A 12,784-nucleotide genomic window follows, 5' to 3' on the forward strand; every position below is an offset into this window, starting at 1 on the left:
AATTCGAATTTTTCTAAAATTAAATATAAAATTGATAAAATAATTATATTATCGATATTAACGAATTTATTACTCCATAAACGAACTCCTCGTCGTCCATTACATATCAGGTCTGATTGGGAAAGTATATAAATCGGAATTTTGTAAAGAATTTGCTTTTTTAATTAAGAAGAAAAAAGAGTCGATCATTTGTATTATAGTAATTGTATATTTATATTAGGTAAGTTTGTTTAATTTATTATGCAGAAATGGGAAGTAATTCATTTAGAATTCTTCTCCATCATCTTCGTTCTCAGAAACCTTTGGGAGGAATATGAATCATTTTCATTAATGAATCTCCTTTTACACATCTATCACAATTGAGTTAAATGAAATTGATTACTTATACAGTTTCGTTTTAAAATTCAACTGTAAAGATGCTGTTTTACTGACCTGTGTAAGAATCTCTTGGTATATTATATTGAAATTTTGTGTAATTTAGATTACAATTTTTTTAAATGCTTAAGAAAATTTGTGGTGGAAAGACGTTTTGATATTTTAGGTGCAATTTGAGACATAATGATCAAATAATTCTTAATTATTTAAGTTTATTTGATTAATGTACGTTAATCATTCAAAATTGAAAGTGTGAAGAGCTCGATCAGCAAAGATTTAACAAGATTCACCTAGTTATATACTGTAGACTTTCTATGTATAGCATGAGTAGTAATTCCTTATTGTAATGATAGTTTATTACATTCAAAATTAAGTCTTAAAGCAGATGTTAATTTTGATTGTACTACATATAATTTTAGTTCCGTATTATGAATGTGTTTTCCATGTAATGTGTAAACTCTCTAATTAAAAATCTCTCTCGACAAAATATTTATATAGTTTTGGACTGTTTCGTTTCCAGAATCGATGTGTTTAAAATGTAATTGTTGTCTTGATGCTGACTGTAAGGGACTAGAACCTGTTTGCCCCAATACTTTAAAGTGTTGCTGGGCCCCTCAAATTGAAAGATAAAATAATTTTTATCCTTGAACTTTCAGGGGCCCAAAATTATTTAAAATATTATTGGGGTTAAATAGGTTCTGGTCCCTTAGAGTTGGCTTAAGAAATACCTAATTATTAAATATTATCAAAGATCCACTACTCAAATTTTGATTTCGATTGACAAAAAATCGAAATTTGACTGAAAATGTCAAATTTGTTAATAATCTGAAAAGAATCGAAATTGATGACTGAAAATGTTTGAATTTGTTAATAAATATGGCTGTAGTTTATAAGGTTTTTGAGTAGTGGATCTTTGGTATGAAATGCAGTCTACGAAGAGATTAACTATTATCTTTTCATTAAAAAGCACTTATTTGAAATTTCTCTGAAATTATTTTTGGAATAGTGTTAATGTGTAAAATACACAGAAGTTTTTGTTGGGTTCACTTTATATTGAAATGATAGGAAATATTCAAATAACTGAACTGAACTGAATTGTTCTGTAATTGATACTATTAACAATTATTTACTGAAATAAAGCTACTTAAGCTATGAAATCTTAATTTTATATTTATTGTTTATTTAAAACAGCTTGTTGATAAAATTTTCATATTCTTACTACTATAATTGGCATTTATTAGATTTATGCTGTATATTATTTTAGAATTTGTAGAATTGCTCAGAAAACTCAGATATTCTATTTGATACTTATTGATTTTGTCAATTTTATGAGTTTTAGATTCTTTTCAGTTTCTTTGTTTTCTGATTTCAAATGATTTCTAACAAATCTCATTATCATTAAATATTTCAATAGCAAGTAACTCAGCATTACTTACGTAGACTAACGGCACAAAACCTTTCTCACTAATTTCTAGCCTTATTAACTGGAGTACAACCAATAAGGCTACTGGAGTAGCCTTATTACTTACGTATTAAACATCTGAAGAAATGTTATATATCATCAGATTTGTTTACTGTTTATGCATCAAGATTGAAAAATAAAGCAAGTGGTAAAATAATAACACCTAATTTAAGATAATGATGATGGTTTCATTTATTGTTTTTTGTAATATATGTATCTTGATATATGAAGTCCATGTGTCCAAATTCTCACTACAATAAAATACTCTTTAGTACTCATTGTTATATCCAAATTGAATTATCCTGGTATTACAAACTTTTTAAAGCGTGTTTGCAAAATATTCATAAAATGGTAAGTGATTTCTTTCCAGAATCTGTTTTCATTTGTTTCCAGAATCTGTTTTCATTTGTTTCAGTGATATTTTCATTCTATTACATTATGAAGTTCAATAAATTTAACTACAAAATTTTAGTACAAACTTACATTTAATAATTCATTTTAGTAGGCTAACTTATTTGTTTATTTTTATTATTGTTGTTTTTATATAGTATTGCTTTTTAATATAAAATGTATAGTATCATCACAACCTTTCCTTGCTGTCTACTGCATTTGAAGAAAGTGCAGTTCAGATAAAAATTTCTAATGAGGATGCTATACAAATGTTTATATATATATATATATATATTACTGTCTATAAACATGTTATTTGATGACCTAATTATGTATTTGTAAGACAATTGGAGTTTGTAATATTTAATATTATGCTAAAATACAGACTGATAGTGTAAATAATTTTTTATATAGTGTTTATATCATTTGACAAAATTGGTTATTTGTATGGACCAGGAATAGATTAAATTTTTCTCATAAATAATGGAAAAACACTTCTGATATTTGAATTGTTTTAAGGAATGCATTACATTTATGGTGTCTTGAGGGGTAACTAGAACAACTAATAGGGATGGTTCTAGCACATTGTGGGATGGCCTTACTGGTTTTGGAGTCAATATACCATAAGACAGTGTTCCGCAACCAGTGTGCCACGGCACACTGGTTGCGGAACACTGTCTTATGGTATATTGACGTGTGCACGGTATACCACGGCACACCAGTGTGCCACGGCACACTGGTGTGCCGTCACAAGGTGGAAGGTGTGACGTGAACTTTTACATGATTCTACTAATTTCAGGCTTTATTTATATATTTTTATCACAGTTGTTGTGTTTCATATGCTTCTATTTCATTCACCGATGAAATAAGATGATGTTAAACCAATAAAACACATATGTAGTCCTAATACTCACTTATTCTTTTGGAGTTATATATTGGACTCACACAGATCTTAAGCAACTCCAAAGGAAAACAAGAACAACACTTACTAAGCATAAACAACATCATCCTAAATCTGCCATAGAAATATTAATCCTTTCACCTAAAAATGGCGGATGTGGCCTGATCGACATAGTTAACCTATACTACTAACAAAGGGTACGTTCGTAAAGTCAAACGAGTTAAGCGCGTTAGTAACGAATGGTTCGAATAGTAGTAGTCTCACCCAGTGCGCATGCTCTGCGGTGATGACGTTGCGAACGAAACTCTAACGTATTTCACGAAGGAAAGAGTTAGTTTACTTCGTTAAGAAAATGGCACCCGACGATATCGATATTTCTAAATCTACCCGAGTGTTTAAATTGTGAATTAAAAGGTGAAATAATTGAAATAACTGTCCACCCGAAACAATCTAAGAAAAATATTTCGGATAAGGCTGAACTAACAACATTAATATCTTCGATTTTAGAAACATCCATTTAGTTATAAATGGATGTTTCTAAATCTTATTTAAATCTTAATCTAAATCTTATTATCTTAAATTCTTATTTAGTTAGACTTTTCGAACGATTCGAAAAGTCTAACTAAATAAGAAACACGATGACGTCATTCTCGTTTAACTCGTTCGACTTTACGAACGTACATAAATACAGTCACTGCGAGAGTTTTTCTACATGAAACAAGAAATATCACAATTACAATAAAGCAGTAACTCTAGCAGACTCAAATAACACACCATTAAACTTACACTCACATCATACAGACTTGACACAACATATAAAAAGCATAGACACCATTAGGCAATCGTGGGCAATTGTATGGATGTCCATGGCAGGCATCCATACAACCTAGCCCAGGATTTTGCTGACAAAACTGTACATCAAACAGCTGGTTAGATCGGGGATGCCTCTTTGGGGAGACAGAAGAATTCATGATTGCCATACAGGATCAGGTCATAAATACTAAAAACTACAGAAAACACATACTCAAAGATACAACACTCACAAATGACACATGCAGAAAATGTCACATCATGCCAGAAACTATACAACACATCACTTCTGGNACTACAGAAAACACATACTCAAAGATACAACACTCACAAATGACACATGCAGAAAATGTCACATTATGCCAGAAACCATACAACACATCACATCTGGTTGCTAGCTCATGGCACAGACAGATAATTTACATAGACATAATCAAGTAGGAAATACATCAAGAGCTTGCAAAGAAACAGAAATTATTAGACATCCACGAACCATACTACAAATACGTTCAACAGACAGTATTGGAAAACAACATGCACAAAATGTACTACAACAGATAAAAGAATTTACCACAACAGACAAGGCATCAACTCATTGACAAACACAATAAAATCATATACATTATAGACATATTTGTATATAGTATTGGAAAACAACACGCACAAAATGTACTACAACAGATAAAAGAATTTACCACAACAGACAAGGCATCACACTCATTGACAAACACAATAAAATCATATACATTATAGACATATTTGTTCTAAACACTCACAATGTACAAAACACAGTGCAGTGAAAATATCAGCAAGTACACAGAACTCGCCCAGAAAAAAAAGCATCTGTGGAGGATGGATAGGGTGCTTATTGTACTTGTCATTCTCTCCTCTAAAGATGTCATACCACATACGCTACACAAAAGCCTGGAAACATAAAAATTGAATAGAAACACACATCACACTACAGAAGGACACTATATTGAATGCATGTCATATTGTTAGGAAATTCCTGTATACAGACGCACAGTGACACACTTATTTAATTTTTGTCTTGTTTTGTTTACTATGCCTTGACTCTGGTTCGGCATAGTACACAGCCATCGGTGTCAACTGAGTATAACTCACAAAAATCAACATAATAATAATAATAGGTTTATGGCATTACGAAATTCCACTAATAGTATCATATCATAAGTTTTTGAGGGGAATAACATTTTGGTGTGCCGTGTTGAGTCATTTCGAGTCATAGGTGTGCCGCGGGTAGAAAAAGGTTGCGGAACACTGCCATAAGAAAGACAGAGGGTCTGGGCTCTTTCCCAAAAAATGTTTGAAATATAATATATAGTCAAGTATTATTAAATAATGTATGTATAAAATGGTACAAAAATATTTGAAATTTAAACATAAAAGTTCATTATTTATATTTTTTTAGAATAGCTATATAAAAACAGAATTTTATTATTTGGAACAATGGACAGGAGTTGATCAGTCACCACTGGCCTGCTCTAGCTGAGAGTTTGTTGTGCCTTTAAGATAGTTGCTGAACCATCAGCATTTGGAATTGTCCAGCAGCATTTTGTATGCTGCATCAATGGACATTCTGCTTTTCCCTTTTGTCAGCGTTTTTAAAGAATTTGATATTATCATATATACAGTTCATTTAATAAGTCTAATACCAATATGCTAATATATATGCTGAATACATTGTATGTATTTTATTACGAAAGACTGAAGTGAATCAGTACGACATTCTCAGATTCCTTTAACTGAGAAAGAACCAAGATTGATATTTTTATATATGTATGAGAATTTTAGTTAAAATGTGATAATTTTAAATAACAGATAAAATAAATTGCCTCTTTAAGTCTGGCAATGTCAGTGCCATTATGGTTAAATCAGTTATGGCCAACTTAGTTGAAAGAAACAAGTTACATTTACAGTTAGATCAAATTATTGAGCAGTGCTACAGTTTCTCTACTCGAAATGAAGAAACATCTGATTCATCACTTAAGAATATACAGGCCATGAACTTTCTGAAGAAAAGAAACCAGATGGTACTTTGAGATTTGTAGAATTTTACAAAGATTATAAATCTTTGTAAAATAGTACAGCTGATGATGGTTTTGCCACATAGCAATGCATGGGAGGCCCTGCATTGGAAAAAATATTCAGTATGATAAAAAAAAAGAGATAGGAAATAAATCACAATCAGAAGAATCATTGTCATTAATAATTGCAATGAAAGTGAATAAACTGATTGATATCAACTGTTGTGAGTACACTGTAGCAAAAGAAATTAACAACAAAGCAAACATTGCAGAAAGGCACATAAGGAGCTATCCATAAATTACATCCATATTTTTTTTTTTTTTTTTAATTTTTACCTCTTCTCCCTCTTGTCTCATTTTGTTCAAGTTTCTATGACCTTCTCTTCTTCAGATGTCCAACAAAAGTCAAATCCCCTTAAAACCTTTATTACTTTATGAATAGATAGAAACCATAAATTGAAATGAAGCATGCTAGAAATTTTGAAATATATACTGTATATAAAAGTTAAATCAAATCAATTAATCAAAATGTATAAAATTTAATGTAATGGTTAAGAGAAGTCAGACTAGGGAGAGGGGAGGGATTGAGCTTCAATGGCTGTCTGTTTATTTTAATTTTATAACTAGTTGCATTTTATCTCAAGAATGGATGAATCAAAAATTTTGAGACTTGCCAGGGTTATTTCGATATAGGGGACTTTGATCCTATTCAATTTTAGTAAAGTCAAGGAGATGTGCAGATAGAGGTGGCCATGTGTCATATCTTGAGCAGGTTTGGACTTAATGAAAATTTTAATTGTTATTGGCATTTACAATTTTTTTAGAAACTTATCTCTACAGTACTTTCAAAATTAGGCCTTTTGCCTTTTTGTAATAATAATATAATAATTGTTTAATCAAATCTCATAACAAATAGTGCCACACATAACTTTAACTTTGTAAATTAAGAGTGCAGGAAAGTTGTGCAAGAATCCTTGCCAACTTTTTTCTTTTTATTAATTTAAAAATTACTAAAAATAAATTAAGCACCACCTGCCAATTTTTATGTTAATCATCCAGTGCAGATTGTGACAGAATATGAGATGTTGAAGGTCAAACTTTGATATCTCATAAGGCTTAAAATATTTGACTTTTTGAGATTATAAATTTTTCTGGTAATATACTCAATTTTTTCTTTTGAATTAACTGTTTCACTTTTTCTGTAAGAAGTCTGTTCCTTAAACATTTTATGAGAGTCAGTCAGTGAAGCCAGTGTACCTTTATTTGTATCTTTATCTTTGAAATGCATCTACTATAAGTATACAGTAGATACAGTTTATTCTTGGTTATTCAAAATAAAAGGAGAAAATGTTTGAGTAATGGAAGTGAAAATAACTATTACTTTGGACTGTGTACAACCTTATTAATGTGAACAATGCAGTTAAATTTACATATTAACCATTCTTTATGGATTTTCAGATATTGTATATTGTATATTCATAAATTGGTTTTCTGTAAATTGTATATGTACTGTACAGTACATATACAATTTACATAAAACCAATTTATGAATATTCAGATATATACAATTTACAATACAATTTACATAAAACCAATAGTCATATCATAATGGAAGAAACCTGTTACATAGATATAGATTTGATGTTGAAGTTCTGTTGCTTTGCATGTGGCATTATCTCATGCTTGATCATCTTTAAAGCATCTATTTCATATGCAAAGTGTAAACTCCAATGAAAGCACTAGTGTTTTCTAGTTTCTTAGCATACAAAAAAGAGGATTTCTTGTTATTGATGAGGTTTATTTCTTCCTCACCATTGTTTCTTATTTTGATTTTTACTTACTGATATCACTTTCAGATAATTAATCATGGATTGCTGCAATATTGTCAACATTGACAAAATCTTTGAAATGGCACTTTTCATCTTCTATTGCATTAATAAGAATGGTCCATGTTCTTGGATATAGTCTGTAGATTGTACAAAAATTCATATATAAACATTTTACAAAACCCAATACAATACAATAAAGCTAAACCAACTGTCATATAATATTGGGCTAAATATTGGCAATAATTATTTTGAATTACTGATTAATTTGTCTTCCTCTAGAGACAAATTAATTATTAATTCAAAATTTTTCATATTATTATTATATTATAATAAGAAAATTCATATTATTTGACAAGATCATTTGTAATGATGGTTTGAAGAACTTCATTCTAAACTTTGTGAACTGTTGTAAGGTCTGTAATAGATTCACTCCAAATTTACATGATTGATCTTTAGTCCATCTTCAACCTACAAAAACTTTACACTGCTGTTTTGAAGTGCTTTTCTGATCTACAGATTGAAACTTGGATATTTAGTTTCCTTTACACTAATCAAAAATTTTCTTGCAATATGAACAGAAATTCTGTTATATGAGTAAACCCAATATCATCAAGTAAAGCATAGAAAATTAGCTTATATATAGATCCAGGATAATTTCAAAAAATTATGCCTGGATAAAAATAATTGATTAGATTATGAATTTAATTTAACCATGTTTTGACTTATTAAGAATCAACAAATAAATATTGCAGAAAAATTAATATTTTTAATTAAGTGCTACATGTATGAATAATGAACATTAAAGGAAAACTAAGAGAGATGAATGTTTCACTGGTGCTCATTAATCAACACAGATATGTGATCATTGGGTATAAATAAATAAATGACACTTTATCTGTATTATATGAATTATTATATATAACTACATTTCCTTTTAAGAATATGACTAAAATATTGTATCATTTGTATTCTTATAACTATACTGTTGAATTTTGAATAATAAAAAAAATTGTTGTAAAAAAATTTAATGTTTACCTAATCATTTTCAATAAGCTATTGAAAATAAAATACAAGGCATTGGTTGATATTAATAATTCAAATGTAAATAATTTTTTAATGCACAAGTTGATTTTATGAAGAATTACACAAAAATTATTTAGAATAATTTTAGTATAATTGTTGGGGTTAGGTTGTCCTAAAAATTTTTATTTTGCTTTCAATGACTAGAATAATCATCTCTACAATTTGGTAAACATTTTCTCTCTTTCTCTCTCTTGTTTTCTCTCTCAAAACTTTTCTATCTATTCAATATCTGTTAATTTTTTTATAAGCTCTATTTTATAGTTAATGAAAGATTTAAATTGCTGTATACAAAATTATTCTATATCTACTTTTGAAAACTTAGTTATTTTTTTAAGGTTTATTCAAAAATATAAACCATTAAAAATTTATAGTGATTTTGGCAAATTAATAGTTTTAAATGTAAAAGTTCATTGGGTAATTCAAGAATTTCCTTGGAAAGATGGTTCAATTATTATGCTACAAGATTTTCTAAAGAACATTCTTTACTTATTAATTGACTTTTATTAGAACATAATATTTAAAATGTTTTTCAGAAAATTTTATTCTTATCACATTGGAAGTTTTTAACTCTCTTCAAAGAAATTTACTTCCCAGAAAAATGGATTGAATATTTGATTATTCCAATATATAAAAAAGGCGATTGTGTATGATCCCAGAAATTATTGGCCTATATCTTTGGTTCCTGTAATTGGTAAACTATTTACATCTCTACTGAATAAAAGATTAGAAGATTGGATTATTAAATGCAATATTTTGTGTTGGTAGCAAGTGGATTTCAACCAGGCCGATTATGTCAGGATCAAATATTTGTATTAAATGCATTGGTGCAATTAAAATTACAAAAAAAAAGAGAAGAAAACTTTTTATGCTGTTTTTGTGAACTTTAGATCTGCCTTTGATAATCAAAGTTTTATGGTCTCTATTAGAAAGAATGAGTATGAATAAACAGTTTCTTGATCTTATAATTGATTATTATACTCCAAAGCCACTGCAAAAGTAAAGATTTTAGATGAAATGACTGATTCATTTGGTATTGACATTGGAGTTTTGCAGGATGAGTGAGGTTCTGAGCCCACTGCTTTTTAATTTATATGTTAATGGTTTGAGGTTTGATAGTGGGACTTGCTAAATCTGACCTACCTGGGATTTCTCTCTGATCAAGTCAAGTTAGATGTACTAATGTATGCTGACAACACTGTAATCCTTGTTGATACTCTAAAATGTTACAAAAGAAAATCGCAGTTATAGAGGAATTCTGTTGTGACTATTGATTAACTATAAATGTTTCAAAAACAAAAGTGATGGTGTTTAAGAAGGATGGTAGACTATTATCCAGAGAGAGATGGTTTTTTAATAATCAACTTATACAAGTCATTTCAAAGTATGTGTATCTGGGAGTATTATTTTTGTCTTCTTGACTGTTTTTACAAGCTAAAAGTTATAGTATTTGTATGGCTGAAATGGCACAAGGTTCTATGTGGCCTATTCTTTCAAAAGCTAAGATTAATTCTGCTTGTATTTATATAAAATTATTTCACTCAATGATTTCATCTGTAATTTTTTTTTTTTTTTTGCTGCTCCTGTATGGGCAATTGCTTATCACTATAAAATGGAAATTGTTCTTGCCTTATATCTTGCACTGCAGCTTATATGTTGTGATTGGAGTTTGGTGTTTCTAGAATATTGGTATTAATAATAAAAGCAATAATTTCTTTTTGGATTAGACTGTTTAAACTACATGATAAAGTTATGTTAAAGTAGTGTATAACAAACTGTATAAATTAAGTTTAATGATGTATAATTATACATATAACTGGACATTGATGTTGAAAAATCTGTTAAGCCAACATTGTTTCTCATTTCTATTTGATCAAAAGTTATCAAACATTAATTATAAAAGTATGTTGCAAACAGAGCAGTCAAGAACATTGGTCTTTGTTGGAAAAGAACAAACATTTTCATTTATATTATATTTCTAAAATAACTTGTATGTGTGAGGCTTATTTGTTTATGGATATAAATTATCATCTAAAATGATGAATTCTACAGCTGAGATGTGGTCAAAATTATATTTTGACATAGTGGTACCTCAGGATACGAACATCCCAGCATACGAAATTTTCAGGATACAACATGAAAATTCGAACATATTTTTGCTCCATGATACGAACAAAAACTCATCATATGACGTTATATTAGTTCGCAGCGCCATTTTTTATTCACTTCTGTTCATTGGTCTCAGTCCGTGTGTTTGCGTCATCGTGGAAGGATCTCGCTCAATAAAGGAAATCTTGAGGTATTATTAGAAAGTGACTGATTTTATTGAAAAGAAACATCCTGAAAAGGTTTACACTGGCCGTATTGCTACTCGGAGTAATGACATTTGCCTAAGTCATTTTAGAAACATTTTAAAAAGTAGGCAAAGCCAAACCTCTTTGGATAGAAATTTTACTAAGCGACCTATGTCCAGTGAAAGTGCTGGTGGAAGNTGTTCCGCAACCAGTGTGCCACGGCACACTGGTTGCGGAACACTGTCTTATGGTATATTGACGTGTGCACGGTATACCACGGCACACCAGTGTGCCGTGGCACACTGGTTGCGGAACACTGTCTTATGGTATATTGACGTGTGCACGGTATACCACGGCACACCAGTGTGCCACGGCACACTGGTGTGCCGTCACAAGGTGGAAGGTGTGACGTGAACTTTTACATGATTCTACTAATTTCAGGCTTTATTTATATATTTTTATCACAGTTGTTGTGTTTCATATGCTTCTATTTCATTCACCGATGAAATAAGATGATGTTAAACCAATAAAACACATATGTAGTCCTAATACTCACTTATTCTTTTGGAGTTATATATTGGACTCACACAGATCTTAAGCAACTCCAAAGGAAAACAAGAACAACACTTACTAAGCATAAACAACATCATCCTAAATCTGCCATAGAAATATTAATCCTTTCACCTAAAAATGGCGGATGTGGCCTGATCGACATAGTTAACCTATACTACTAACAAAGGGTACGTTCGTAAAGTCAAACGAGTTAAGCGCGTTAGTAACGAATGGTTCGAATAGTAGTAGTCTCACCCAGTGCGCATGCTCTGCGGTGATGACGTTGCGAACGAAACTCTAACGTATTTCACGAAGGAAAGAGTTAGTTTACTTCGTTAAGAAAATGGCACCCGACGATATCGATATTTCTAAATCTACCCGAGTGTTTAAATTGTGAATTAAAAGGTGAAATAATTGAAATAACTGTCCACCCGAAACAATCTAAGAAAAATATTTCGGATAAGGCTGAACTAACAACATTAATATCTTCGATTTTAGAAACATCCATTTAGTTATAAATGGATGTTTCTAAATCTTATTTAAATCTTAATCTAAATCTTATTATCTTAAATTCTTATTTAGTTAGACTTTTCGAACGATTCGAAAAGTCTAACTAAATAAGAAACACGATGACGTCATTCTCGTTTAACTCGTTCGACTTTACGAATGTACATAAATACAGTCACTGCGAGAGTTTTTCTACATGAAACAAGAAATATCACAATTACAATAAAGCAGTAACTCTAGCAGACTCAAATAACACACCATTAAACTTACACTCACATCATACAGACTTGACACAACATATAAAAAGCATAGACACCATTAGGCAATCGTGGGCAATTGTATGGATGTCCATGGCAGGCATCCATACAACCTAGCCCAGGATTTTGCTGACAAAACTGTACATCAAACAGCTGGTTAGATCGGGGATGCCTCTTTGGGGAGACAGAAGAATTCATGATTGCCATACAGGATCAGGTCATAAATACTAAAAACTACAGAAAACACATACTCAAAGATACAACACTCACAAATGACAC

At 30.3% G+C, this 12,784-nt stretch overlaps 1 protein-coding gene across 5 annotated transcripts in view; it reads left to right on the forward strand.

The window, feature by feature from the left end:
• The window catches only part of LOC111620423 (density-regulated protein homolog), a 41,973-nt gene that overhangs the window by 127 nt on the left and 29,062 nt on the right, over positions 1 to 12,784 (forward strand). The window contains exon 1 of one of the 5 annotated variants that reach the window (XM_023362346.1): positions 20 to 220. The exons of 1 other annotated variant lie outside the window; for it this stretch is intronic. The gene's annotated coding sequence lies outside the window, so the exon portion shown is untranslated. Of the gene's footprint in view, positions 1 to 19; positions 221 to 291; positions 451 to 12,784 lie in introns of those variants that run through there. 3 more of the 5 variants (XM_023362342.1, XM_023362343.1, XM_023362345.1) reach the window with 3 other exon arrangements.

Source organism: Centruroides sculpturatus, unplaced genomic scaffold (genome assembly GCF_000671375.1).
Source record: "Centruroides sculpturatus isolate CEXI.00-Female unplaced genomic scaffold, Cexi_2.0 scaffold143, whole genome shotgun sequence".
Classification (NCBI taxonomy): Eukaryota; Metazoa; Arthropoda; class Arachnida; order Scorpiones; family Buthidae; genus Centruroides; species Centruroides sculpturatus.